Genomic DNA, 14,582 nt, shown 5'->3' with positions numbered 1-14,582 from the left:
CATAAGGGGCCTTTGTTGTTTCAACCTTCATTACCTTGTAAGTGTTGGAAAAGTCCCATTCCAGCAGCATATGCCTGATGTCACAGATTAGTAGGTTTGGGATCAGAGGTGCCTCAAATTCCCAGGAGAGACCAGGGACACAGTTTGCATTATACCACCCTTACTGCCTGTGCAATGAAGGCCTTTGCTTTCTTAGATTATCCTTGGAAATGAATTTTCACATTATAGGGGCTATACCATCCGTGCCTTCTCCATCTGAAAGTATGCTTATTTCATCCATGGTAACGATTTATTCTAAGCCTGAAAAGTTACCTCTGGGTCGTTCCATAAAAAGCCTTACTGATTTGAGTCACTATTTGAAATTAATGAAAGGTCTTACTCCTCAATGGCCAGATGATGGATCCTTTAAATTTGCTGTATTTAAAAGATTACCTTTTTGAGAGCTCTCATCATGAACAGCTGTCATATTGGTATTTATGGAAGGATCAAATTGAAAGGAAAAATAATGTATAACAGCTAGCCTTAGGGAATCATTATTAAGATGAAATAACAGAAATTAGACTTAAAATAAAGATCCAACGTGAATTCCCCTTTTTAAGAAAAATTTTAAAAATTGCCCCATCTCCTCAGCAATTCCTTAGGCCCTCCTACAAATATTTAGGAAAAGATCAGTTGGAAGCTAATATTCAAGAGCTAATAGAAACAATTATCTTTGTCTTCCAAATCTCTACAAAACCAGAAATGCAACTTAGGAACAAGTCAAGGCCCATTTATCTTCACCAACCCTGAAACCTATTCCTCTCAAATTCTTGTAGATATTATAAAAGTTGAGGATAATTGGAGCAAAATTTTCCTGTACTTAAGAAGAAAAAGTTTTTAAAATAATAATTACCCTGAGACTTATGATAATAGAAAAATACACTCCAAAACTCACAGAAGAAAATTTACATTTTTTTCTCTGTCCCTTAAAGTTATAAATCTTACCATGTCTCTGAAATGTAAACACAGCCACATTGCCTGAGACTGAGCCCAGATTATCTCAATTGTTAGAACCTGAAACTAAAATTTAAAGAAAAAAAAGGAAAGAGGTGTTTTTTTTAAACAAAAACCACCAAAAAAACCCTCTCTTGCTCAAACTCTAAATCACAGTCTCCTTAAAATTGTTTATCAAGGGCAAGTACACTTAAAGGGCAAGAAGACTTAAAAGTCTTCTCCATAACTAATAAAAGACTGTAGCTATCTGAGTGAGTAAACTTAATTTATTCCAACAAGCAATCTAAAAATTCTCAAAAATATAACAAAAACGAATACAAATATTTTTCAAATTCACATGATCTTGGATAATTTTTGGTAAGTAAAATCTAGTTCAGGTTTAATGGATTAATTAATACAGACATATCTTAAGAGTTATCAGCATTAAGTATACTAGCTTTATGCTAGGTAGTTTTACTAAAAGTCAAATAAGCTCATGTTATCTCTTTTACAAAATTTCTCAGAAAACAGTAATAATAATAATAATTTAAGATGATGGCTAACACTACTTTAACATCTTATGAAATTGTCATGAGTAATCTGAGTGATTGTTAAGAACAAATTAATTAAATAGACATAAGATAAGAATTCTTTTAGGTAAACTTTTTTAGCAATAATTGTTTTTGCTATGTCAACTTAAATAGTTTTCTAACTGTCTTTGATAAATTGTACCCTTAGAGTTTTGCTAAGCTAAATTAAATGAATTGAATGTCTAGATCATTTCCAACTAAGACAAAATACTGAAATATTAATTGCTGCACGAGTCTAAGTTTACCTACTTTTGACCTCTTATTACACACTAAATATGTTTGGTTCTATTAGTAAACATGTCTTGTGCTTCAGTAAAAGCTTGTACTATGAAGTAGAATATGTTTCTAGAAATTATGAAATGTATTTATAAGTTTGCCAAGCCACAAAATACTTACACAGTTAATAATTTTTAACTTTATCTTTACAAAAAAATTAAAGCTTCAAAGGATTAAGAATTGTAAATAACATATGTGGTTAAAGCTACTAGGAATTATAAGGAAATTAGAATATGTTTTGGGGTAAGAAAAAGTGTAAGCTATGGAGACGTTTTTGTTCATGTAAAAACTTTGTTAAGTGATTTTTGTCCTAAAGCTGGTAACTTCTAAATGGGAAAGAGAACAAGGGACAAATCAAAATGGGCAGAGAAAGTTGTAAGAGGTTTGTTAAAAAGGAATCTTTAGAAAGGAATTTTATGTGTAGTCAGGTCTAAGATTGGAATGAATTTAATAAAGTGATTGAGTTTTAATATCCAAAGTAAGCTGGTAGAAAATTAAAATTTGTTTTTTCTCTCTTTTTGCAAAATTTTCTTAATTATTGGTCTGCTCTTAATGAGAAATTGTAAACAAAGACTTTTTTTTTACATTTAATGTAATCTGTCTAGCAAAACAAATATTGTACATTTTGTCTTGATGAGTCTTTGATAATTTTGAAGAAAAACTGAGTGCTTTCAACATTAAAAGAGCTAAGTCTTTTTACACTATTTAACTGTCTGTATTTACATGTGAATCTTTGTCACTTTGATTAAATTGATAACTAAATATTAATTCACAGTGACATATGATCATATTTGACAAAGTGTTTTAAAACATTTTTATTTTTGAAAAAGTAGATTTTCCCCCAAGTCAAATTCTAAATGAAGTCTTATTGACCTGGAAATAATGTTCAGGTTTTCCAGAGGCCCCGTGGAACACCCTCAACGATTTGTTTTATCTTATTAGAAAAGAGAGCAATGAAACTCATTAGGCTTATTTGGTATGTTACTTACGTGGGAAGCATTGCTAAATAAATGATCATAAACTCTAGGTTATATCATAAGGGTGAATGTTATTAATATAAATGTTCTAGAAAGTATATGAAATTCCTAAAATTGGATATGTCCTAGTATAATGTTATCAGTCATAATTCTAGTTATTATCTTAAATGTTTTGTGTCACAGAGATAAATTTTCTTGTCAATTCCATTAGAATGAATCAAATTTTTAGTAATGGATATTTGTCTTTTATTACTTAGACAATGGTTTTACGCAGATGCTTTTACAAAAGCTTCCTGAAAATGTGTTTCATGTTCAGAGAAATTCATGGAAAAGGATTTAACAAGTATTCTAGAACACAAGTTTCTGATGAATTTCAAATCATTACACTGAACTGAGTAAGGATTTACAAAACCCTAATGGAGAAATTGACGGTTTCATAAAACTTCTAACAAAAGATCAAACAAAACAAGAATTAATTACATGGGACTAAGTAAACTGAAGAAGATGGTTATAATATTTTATGATTTTAAAAATAAATTTATTTAGTTTATTTATTTTTGGCTGCATTGGGTCTTTGTTTCTATGTGTGGGCTTTCTCTAGTTGCAGCGAATGGCAGCTACTCTTCGTTGTGGTGTGTGGGCTTCTCATTGCAGTGGCTTCTCTTGTTGTAGAGCATGGGCTCTAGGTGCATGGGCTTCAGTAGTTGTGGCTCGTGGGCTTTAGTAGTTGTGGCTCATGGGCTCTAGAATACAGGCTCAGTAGTTGTGGCACATGGGCTTAGTTGCTCTGCGGCATGTGGGATCTTCCTGGACCAGGGTTTGAACCCATGTCCCCTGCACTGGCAGGCAGATTCTTAAACACTGTGCCACCAGGAAAGCCCCATTTTATGATTTTTTTTTATGGTACGCGGGCCTCTCACGGTTGTGGCCTCTCCCGTTGTGGAGCACAGGCTCCGGATGCGCAGGCTCAGCGGCTGTGGCTCACAGGCCCAGCCACTCCATGGCATGTGGGATCCTCCCAGACCGGGGCATGAACCCGTGTCCCCTGCATCACAGGCAGACTCTCAACCACTGCACCACCAGGGAAGCCCTAGGCTATTTAAATTTGAAACATTGCTGGTTTTATTCTTTTTTAAGTTTTGTTTCTCCAAATGTAGGAAAATTTGTTTTTCTCTCTTAAGCTTAGAGCAGTTTGGTAAATTATACCCTGGTAAGCAAAATTGAATCATTTGTCTTTTTCTCCCTACCCAATTCCTCCAGAATTCAGAAGCTTTCAGTGAACATTTTTATTTTCTTGGCAATATAGTTATTTGCATAATTTCAATAAGAATCTGTTCTCCTTATAATAGCACATAATTGCAAACATTGATTATATTACTAAAGTTTTGCCTAGAATGTCATATTTGAGAGAGATATACATAAACTTAGGTTTGACCAAACAGCTTTAAGAAACTAAGGTTGACTTCATGGAGCCAATAAAGCCCCTTGGGAAAATAGTGTGGTACCTTGCTTAGAGTTCCCAGCAGCCTTACTAGTTGAGTAAGGAAGGTCACTTCCTGGCAAATTCAAGAACCTCAGAATATGTGGGGGACATTGAGGAGAAGAATTCACCCAAATCTATAGATGTCAAATGATTGGCTTGGCTTCTTAGCCTCAAGGGACTATTGAAAGTTTAATCTGGAGATTCCTTATAAAAAGTTCCAGCAAAGCAGATTTAAAAGAGCCTATATGGGAGATTTCCCTCTAACCCTGGAGATATTCTGCAGAGATAGTGGTTGACCAGAGGTAAAGCCTGAAGTCCTTCATGAATTTCAATCAAAATTGAACTTTAAGAAGCCAGAACTCCTCACAGTGACATTCAGGAGAGAGGGTAGAGACAAAGATGGCAGAGTAGAAGGACGTGAGCTCACCTCCTCTCATGAAACCACCCAAATCACAACGAACTGCTGAACAACCATCAACAAAAAAGACTTGAACATACAAAAAAGACACTCTACATCCAAAGACAAAGAAGAAACTACAACTAGATGGTAGGAGGGGTGCTTTCATGATATAATCAAATCTCATACCTGCTGGGTGGGCGACCCAGAAAGTGGAAAATAATCATCATATCACAGAGGTTCTCCCAGAGGAGTGAGAGCTCTGAGACCCACGTGAGGCTCCTCAGCCTGGGGACATGGCAATGAGAGGAGGAGATCCCAGAGCATTTGATCTTGAAGGCCAGTGGGACTTGAGGGCAGGAGCTCCACAGGATTGGGGGAAAGAGACTCCACTTTTGGAGGGTGCACACAAGGTTTCATGTGTACTGGGACCCAGGGCAAACCAGTAACTCCATAAAAGCCTGGGCCAGACCTACCTGAGGGTCTTGGAGGGTCTCCTGGGGAGGAAGAAGTTGGCTGTGGCTCACTGTGGGGCAAGAACACTGGTGGCAGAGAACCCAGGGAATATTTTTTGGTGTGAGCTCTCCTGGAGGTCACCATTTGGGCACTGAGACATGGCCCCACCCAATAGCCTGCAGTCTCCATTCTGGGATGCCTCAGGGCAAACAACCAACAGGGTGGGAACACAGACCCTCCCATGAGCAGACAGGCTGCCTAAAGTTATTCTGATCGCACAGCCACCTCTAAACACCACTTGACACAGCCCTCCCCACCAGAGGGAGAAGACCCAGCTCCACCCACCAGTGGGCAGGCACCAGTCCCTACCATCAGGAAGACTGCACAAGCTCCTGGACCAACCTCACCCATCAGGGGGCAGGCACCAGAAGTGAGAGGAGCCATGATCCTGCAGCCTGAGGAAAGGAGGCTACAAACACAGAAGGCAGAGAAATGTGTTCCAGATGAAGGAACATCATCAAACTCCAGAAGAACAACTAAGTGAAGTGGAGATAGGCAATCTTCCTGAAAAAGAATTCAGAGTAATGATAGTAAAGATGATACAAGTAACTGGAAAAAGAATGGAGGCACAGACCAAGAACATAGATGAAATTTTTAACAAAGAGCTAGAAGTTTTTAAAAACAAAGAGAGACAAACAATAACTGAAATGACAAATACTCTACAAGTAATCAATAGCAGAATAAATGAGGCAGAAGAATAAATAAGTGAGCTGGTAGACAGATTGGTGAGATTTGGAACCGAATAAAGAAAAACAATGAAAACAAATGAGGACAGTCTAAGAGACCTCTGGGACAACATTAAATGTGCCAACATTCACATTATAGGGGTCCCAGAAGGAGAAGAGAGAGACAGAGGGGCTGAAAAAATATTTGAAGAGATAATAGCCAAAAACTTCCCTAACGTGGAAAAGGAACAGTCACTCAAGTCCAGGAAGCACAGAGAGTCAAATACAGGACAAACCCAAAGAGGAACATGCCAACACACATGAATCAAATGGACAAAAATGAAAGACAAAGAAAACATTAAAAGCAACAAGAGAAAAACAACAAATAACATATAAGGAAACCCCAGTAAGCTTATCAGCTGATTTTTTCAGCAGAAACTCTGCAGGCCAGAAGGGAGTGGCCCAATATATTTACAGTGATGAAAGGCAAAAACCTACGACCAAAAATACTCTACCCAGCAAGGCTCTTATTCAGACCTGACAGAGAAATCAAAAGCTTTATAGACAAACAAAAGCTAAGAGGATTCAGCACCATCAAACCAGCTTTACAACAAATGCTAAAGGAACTATTCTAGATGAACAAGAAAATGCCACAACCTGAAAAAAAGAAAATTATGAATGGGAAATCTCACCATTAAAGGCAAACATACAGTAAAGGTAGGAAATCATCCACTCACAAATATGATATCAAAACAAGCAATCATGAGAGGAGGAGAGTAGAAATGCAGGATATTGGAAATGCATTTGAAATTAAGAGACCAGCAACTTAAGGCAACTTTTCATATATATATATATATATATATATATATGTATATATATATATGTATATATATATATATATATATATATATATATATATATATATATATATATATATACATATACACACACACACACACACTATGCTATATCAAAACCTCATGGGAAATGCAAACCAGAAATCTACAATAGATACACAAAGAAAAAGCAACCCAAATGCAACACTAAAGATGGTCATCAAACCACAAGGGAAGAGAACAAAAGAGGAAGGGAAGAAAAAAGAGCTACAAAAACAAACCCAAAACAATGAACAAAATGACAATAAGAACATACATATTGATAATTACATTAAAAGTAAATAGATTAAATGCTCCAACCAAAAGACATAGACTGGCTGAACAGATACAAAAGCAAGAACCATATATATGCTGCCTACTAGAAACTCACTTTAGATCTAGACACCCACACAGACTGAAAGTGAGAGGGTAAAAGAAAGGTATTCCATACAAATGGAAATCAAAGGAAAGCCAGAGTAGCAATAGTCATATCAGACAAAATAGACTCTAAAATAAAGACTGTAACGAGGACCAAGAAGGACACTGCATAATGCTCAAGGAATCAATCCAAGAAGAAGATACAACAATTGTAAATATATATTCACCCAACATAGGAGCACCTCAATATATAAGGCAAATGCTAATAGCCATAAAAGGAGAAATTGACAGTAACACAATAGTATTGGGGGATGTTAACACCCCACTTTCATCAATGCACAGATCATCCAGACAAAATCAATATGAAAACACAGGCCTTGAATGACACATTAGACCAGAAAGACTTAATTGATATTTAGAGAGCATTCCATCTGAAAGCAGCAGAATACACATTCTCCTCAAGTGCACAAGAAACATTCTCCAGGATAGATCACACGCTGGGCCACAAAGTGAGCCTTGGTAAATTTAAGAAAATTGAAATCATATGAAGCACCTATTCCAAACACAATGCTATGAGATTAGAAATCAACTACAAGAAAAAAAAACTGTAAAAAACACAAATACATGGAGGCTAAACAATATGCTATAAGCAACCAATGTATCACTGAAGAAATCAAAGCAAAAATTAAAAAAATACCTACAAATGAAAACAAAAACACGAAGATCCAAAACTTATGGGATGCAGCAGAAGCATTTCTAAGAGGGAAGTTTATAGTGATAAAATCTTACCTCAGGAAACAAGAAAAATCTCAACTAAACAACCTAACCTTATACGTAAAGCAACTAGACAAAGGAGAACAAACAAAACCCAAATTTAGTAGAAGGAAAGAAATCATATAGATCAGAGCAGAAATAAATGAGAGACAAAGAAAACAGTAGGAAAGATCAATGAAACTAGAAGCTGGTTCTTTGAAAAGATAAACAAAATTGATAAACCATTAGCCAGCATCATCAAGAAAAAAATGGGGAGAGCTCAAAGCGATAAAATTAGAAATACAAAAGAAGTTACAATGGACACCACAGAAATACAAAAGCTCATAAGAGACTACTACCAGAAACTATATGCCTGTAAAATGCACAACCTAGAAGAAATGGACAAATTCTTAGAAAGGTACAACCTTCGAAGACTGAACCAGGAAGAAATAGAAAATATGAACAGACAAATCACAAGTCCTGAAATTGAAACTGTGATTAAGAAACTCCAACAGGGCATCCCTGGTGGCGCAGTTGTTAAGAAAACACCTGCCAATGCAGGGGACATGGGTTCGAACCCTGGTCCAGGAAGATCCCACATGTCACAGAGCAACTAAGCCCGTGGGTCACAACTACTAAGCCTGCTCTCTAGAGCCCACGAACCACAGCTGCTGAGCCTGCATGCCACAACTACTGAAGCTCACATGCCTAGATCCCATGCTCTGCAACAAGAGAAGCCACCGCAATGAGTAGCCCATGCACCGCAATGAAGAGTAGCCCCCGCTTGCCACAACTAAAAAAAGAAAGCCTACATACAACAACAAACACCCAATGCAGCCAAAAATAAATAAATAAATAAATTTATTTTAAAAAATTTATTAAAATTTATTTTTAAAAAAGAAACTCCCAACAAACCAAAGTCCAAGATCAGATGGCTTCACAGGTGAATTCTATCAAGCGTTTAGAGAACACTAAACAACTGTTCTTCTGAAACTATTCCATAAAATTTCAGAAGAAGAAACATTCCCAAACTCATCCTATGAGGCCATAATCACCCTGATACCAAAACCAAAAAAAGGTACTACAAAAAAAAGAAAAAAATAAGTCAATATCACTGATGAACATAGACTCAAAACTCATTTACAAAATACTAGCAAAGTGAATCCAACAACACATTTAAAGGCTCAGACACCATGATCAAGTGGGATTTGTCCCAAGGATGCAAGGATTTTTCAATTTCCACATATCAATCAGTGTGATACACCACATCAATGAATTCAGTAAAGTCACAGAATACAAAATTAATACACAGAAATCTCTTTCATTCCTATACACTAAAAACAAAAGATCAGAAATAGAAATTATGGAAGGAATCCCATTTACCATCACATCAAAAAGAAAAAATACCTATGAATAAATCTACCTAAGGAGACAAAAGACCTGTACTCTGAAAACTCTAAGATGCTGATGAAAGAAATCGAAAGTGACACAAACAGATGGAGAGATATACCATGTGCTTGGATTGGAAGAATCAATACTGTCAAAATGACTATATTACTTAAGGCAATCTACAGATTCAATGCAATCCCTATTAAATTACCAGTGGAATTTTTTTTTAAGATTTTTTTCATGTGGACCATTTTTAAAGTCTTTATTGAATTTGTTACAATATTGCTTCTGTTTTATGTTTTTGTTTTTGTTTTTTTGGTTTTTTTTTTTTTTGGTTGCATTGCATGTGGGATCCCAACTCCCTGACCAGGGATTGAACCTGCATCCTCCTCATTGGAAGGTGAAGTCCCAACCACCGGACCGCCAGGGAAGCCCGCACCAATGGCATTTTTCACAGAACTAGAACAGAAAATTTTAAAATTTGTATAGAAACACAAACCCCCAAATAGCCAAAGCATACTATGAAAGCAAAATGGAGCTGCAGGAATCAGGCCCACTGTCTTCAGACTATATTACAAAGCTACAGTAATCAGTATGGTACTTGCACAAAAACAGAAATATAGATCAATGGAACAGAATAGAAAGCCCAGAAATAAACCCACACAACTATGGTCAATTAATCTATGTCAAAGGAGGCAGGAATATACAATGAAGAAAAGACAGTCTCTTCAATAAGTGGTACTGGGAAAACTGGACAGCTACATGTAAAAAAATGAAATTAGAACAATTTTCTAACACCACAGACAAAAATAAACTCAAAATGCATTAAAGACCTAAATGTAAGACTGGATATTATAAAACTCTTAGAGGAAAATCCAGGCAGAACACTCTTTCACAGCAGCAATATCTTTTTGGATCCACCTCCTAGAGGAAAGAAAACAAAAACTAAAATAAACAAATGGGACCTATTCAAACTTAAAAGCTTTTGCACAACAAAGGAAACCATAAACAAAACAAAAAGACAACCTACAGAATGGCAGAAAATATTTGCAAATGATGAGACTGACAATGGAATAATCTCCAAAGTATACAAATAGCTCATGCCGCTCAATATCAAAAAAGCAAACAACCCAATCAAAAAATGGACAGAAGATCTAAACAGACATTTCTCCAAAGAAGACATACTGATGGGCAAAAAGCACATGAAAATCTGCTCAACATCGCTAATTATTAGAGAAATGCAAATCAAAACTACAATGAGGTATCACCTCACACCAGTCAGAGTAACCATCATCAAAACGTCTACAAACTGTAGACTACCAAAATGTTGGAGAGGGTGTGGAGAAAAGGAGTCCTCCTACACTGTTGGTGGGAATGTAAATTGGTTCAACAACTATGGAGAATATTATGGGATTCCTTAAAAAACTAAAAATAGAAGTACCATGTGATCCAGCAATCCTACTCTTAGGCATGTATCTGGAGAAAATTATACTTCCAAAAGAGACATGCACCCCAGTGTTCAGTGCAGCACTATTCACAATAACCAGGATATGAAAGCAATTTAAATGTCCATTGACAGATGAATGGATAAAGAAGATGTGGTACATATATACAATGGAATATTACTCAGCCATAAAAATGAATGAAATAATGCCATTTGCAGTAACATGAACTGATGTAGAGATTATCATACTAAGTGAAGTAATTCAGAGAAAGACAAATATCATATGATATCACTTATCTGTGGAATCTGAAAAAATGATACAAATGCACTTAATTTCAAAAGAGAAACAGACTCACAGACTTAAAAAACAAACTTCTGGTTACTAAAGGGAAAAGGTATGGGGAGGGATAAATTAGGAGTTTGGATTCACATATACACACTACTATATATAAAATAGATAATCAACAAGACCCTACTGTATAGCAAAGGGAACTCTACTCACTATTCTGTAATAACCTATATGGCAAAAGAATCTGAAAAAGACTGGATATATGTATATGTATAACTGAATCATTTTGCTGTACACCTGAAACTAATTCAACATTGTAAATCAACTATACTTCAATATAAAATTAAAATTAAATTGAAAAAAAAGAGATTAACAAAAGAAGTGTCTTCCAATGCAAGGATCAGATCAAAGAACATGAATGGAATATTCCTACTGGGACGATTAGGAGGATAACACATCCTTGGTAGGTGCAGAGCCTGTTCACTTATCCTCTGACTTTCCTTGTTCCCTTTCTCTACTACATCCAATTAAGCAGATAAAAACTTTGAGAAAGCTGCCTCTTCCTTCACCAGTGCCAAGAAGGACAAACTCCAAGAGCCATTTGTCTGTCTGTCTGTCTTCCTCTGATGTTGCTTCTTCATGTTTGAGCTATTGGGAGGAGAGAGAGGCAATAAATTCTCTTAATAAAAGCAAAAAATAAAAATAAAAAATAAGCCTATATGGTCAGTCACGATCCTTGCTATACTTATATAAATAAGACCAAGTTTATTGAATCTAGACTTATTTTGCAAACAAATTTGTCTTAATTTGGCTATCTTTGATAGAAATGAGGGTGATTTTAGAGAGAAAAATTATCTTTCGATAGAAACCAAAATACGTATTGTGGATATTAGATTCTAGTGCTATTAATTTTCCTTGAAGTTTTGTTAATTACCTGAAAACTGGACTGTGTCCTGAATTTTTCTAGTTTCCTCCACTACCCGACTACAACTCTCCAAACTAGTGTTTCCAAATTTTCTCCCACCCTTTTAACTTGGAATCATTGAAACTAAAACTGCCTTTTTTTCTGAAGTCCTGCATACTGAAGGTAGATATCTTAATATAAACTTCAGAGAAATCTCCACAGCAGCTCATGTTTAGACAGTCTTCTTCGTTCCTGTTGCTCTATGGACCACTCAGAAAGTTTACCTGAACATCTGATGGACATTCAAACTACAAAAGATGCTTTAACCCTGACATTTAGAGATCTTCACAACTGTCTACCCTCAGAACTCAAAAACTGATATGAAATTTGCCTCCATTATTAACCATAGTTTTTTTGTCTCCATAGCAATGCCTCTTATTCAATACCTGATTGCTTGTACAGTAAGCTTAACTTCTACTTGGAAATACTGCTTTGGAAGAGAAAATTAAGGTAAAATGATCATATGGATGGACTCTAATCCAATATGACTTGTATCTTTATAAGGGGGGAACACTAGAACACAGACATGCACAGACTGAGGGGCAACCATGTGAGGACACAGCAAGAAGGTAGCCATCAAAGGAGAGAGACCTCAAAGAAACTAAACTTGATACTTTGATCTTGGACTTCTAGCCTCTAGAGCTATGAGAAAATATATTTTTGTTGTTTAAGCCACCTAGTAGCTAGTGTGGTATTTTGTTATGGCAGCCCTAGCAAACAAATACAATCACTATTAGGGAAAAAAAAATCATGTGCTTTGTTATTCCAGTAGAATGATTTTAACACTGATTACCTCTTACCTTGAGATTATAAAAGACAGTGATAAACATTACTGTAGAGTATATATGAGTTGTGTCCTATGAAACAAAGGTAGTTAACAAACACCTCTCAGCTGTAGATGATGCCATGTGTTCATCTGATCAGCAAGAGGACATGAGTGGAAGGGAGAACCTTTTCTGCTTCAGACAAGCAACTTCCTGGGTTACCCTGAGTATGACAAAGAGGGCCATTGCTTGGGGACCAGGTCTCCAAGCAGTCACAACAGGCCTCAGGAACCCTCAAGAAAATTGTGAAGGAAGAATATTACTAGCCAGGCCCATATGAATCTTTTCCTCCCATCACTGTTCTTTTGTGAAAAATTCTTCCAAATACACATTTTTGTCCCAAAATATCATGTTGGATGCTTGCTACTAGGAGCAAATTTTTCTAGCATCTCTGTTGGATGAATTTTCACACTTGCAAAATCACTCAGAAAAGAGTTCATCCTCCCAACACCTCCCCTGCACCAGTGTCCCCCTAAACAGCATCTGACCACAATATGAAGGAACTTACCTCCCAGGTAAACAGGTGCTTGAATGTAATTTAATTATCTCTGCATCCTCTCCCTGGTCTCCCTGTGAAATCTAGTCACCTCTTTGCATTAAAGCATTTCTGTGAGAAGCCCTGTAAGGTGCTGGCTATTCTCAAATCTGTCCTGCTGGTTTCTCTGAAGTGCCTAGAAGCTGTCCTCTCCACACACAAACTGTTCTGACAAACTTCATTTGAATGATTTGGATTTTAATTCTCAATTTGCTTCTGTTCCTAAGCCTTAAGGCTTTTTTTTTTTTTTTTTTTTTTTTTTTTTTTTTTTTTTTACCAATTCAGGAAAAAGCATCATTAAAAAAAAGACAAGGTTGGGCTTCCCTGGTGGCACAGTGGTTGAGAGTCCGCCTGCCGATGCAGGGGACACGGGTTCGTGCCCCGGTCCGGGAAGATCCCACATGCCGCGGAGCGGCTGGACCCGTGAGCCATGACCGCTGAGCCGGCGTGTCCGGAGCCTGTGCTCTGCAACGGGAGAGGCCACAACAGTGAGAGGCCTGCGTACCAAAAAAAAAAAAAAAAAAAAAAAAAAAAGACAAGGCTACTCGCAGATCTAACATGCTAAGCTTTAACTTAGTACGTTCTTAGGACTGATGTTTTCCAAGGAACAAACTTTCTTGTTTCCTGTGCAATAATAAAGGTTTGTTATAAAAGTTAAGTACAAAAAGTGAGAAAAAATAAAAATAGTGGTATCTTCACTGTTGAGTTCTTAACATATTTTCTGATCCATGTAAAAAGAGAAAAATTGGCAAAATGAGTACCAACATTTTTAAAAATAAGAATTAAGCCTAAATCCCTGGATTTACCAATTTTATAAAATAAGAAAGTAACATTTTATAAAATACAATTGTATGAAATATGATTTTATAAAATTTGTTTAGCTAAGTAACAAATGATTTGCCCACAAAACAGATTTAGCAGGTGGAGTCCAGGGGGCACATTCTACAAAATAAATTTATTGACACTGTAAAAGGTCACTAGCATAAAATTGTGGTGGGAATAAAAAGGGCAGCGACCTTCGTCCTGAAGTTTAGGAGTGGTCCCTGAATTGAGAGATATCTGAGTTGAAGTGGTCACTGGAAACAAATGGTAGAGACAAATCACAGAGAGCAGACTGTATCAATTCCAGCTTCTGGACTCAGAGAAGGAAGGAAGAGCTTCAGATTTCATTGCAGAGAATGAGGCTGAGAAACTTTAAAATCAGATGCTTTTTCCCAGATCCAGGGGGCCAGCTAATGCACAAAAATGCTTAAAG

Source organism: Mesoplodon mirus (genome assembly GCF_964341445.2).
Source record: "Mesoplodon mirus genome assembly, chromosome: 1".
Taxonomy (NCBI): Eukaryota; Metazoa; Chordata; class Mammalia; order Artiodactyla; family Ziphiidae; genus Mesoplodon; species Mesoplodon mirus.
This window is presented reverse-complemented; position numbering follows the sequence as displayed.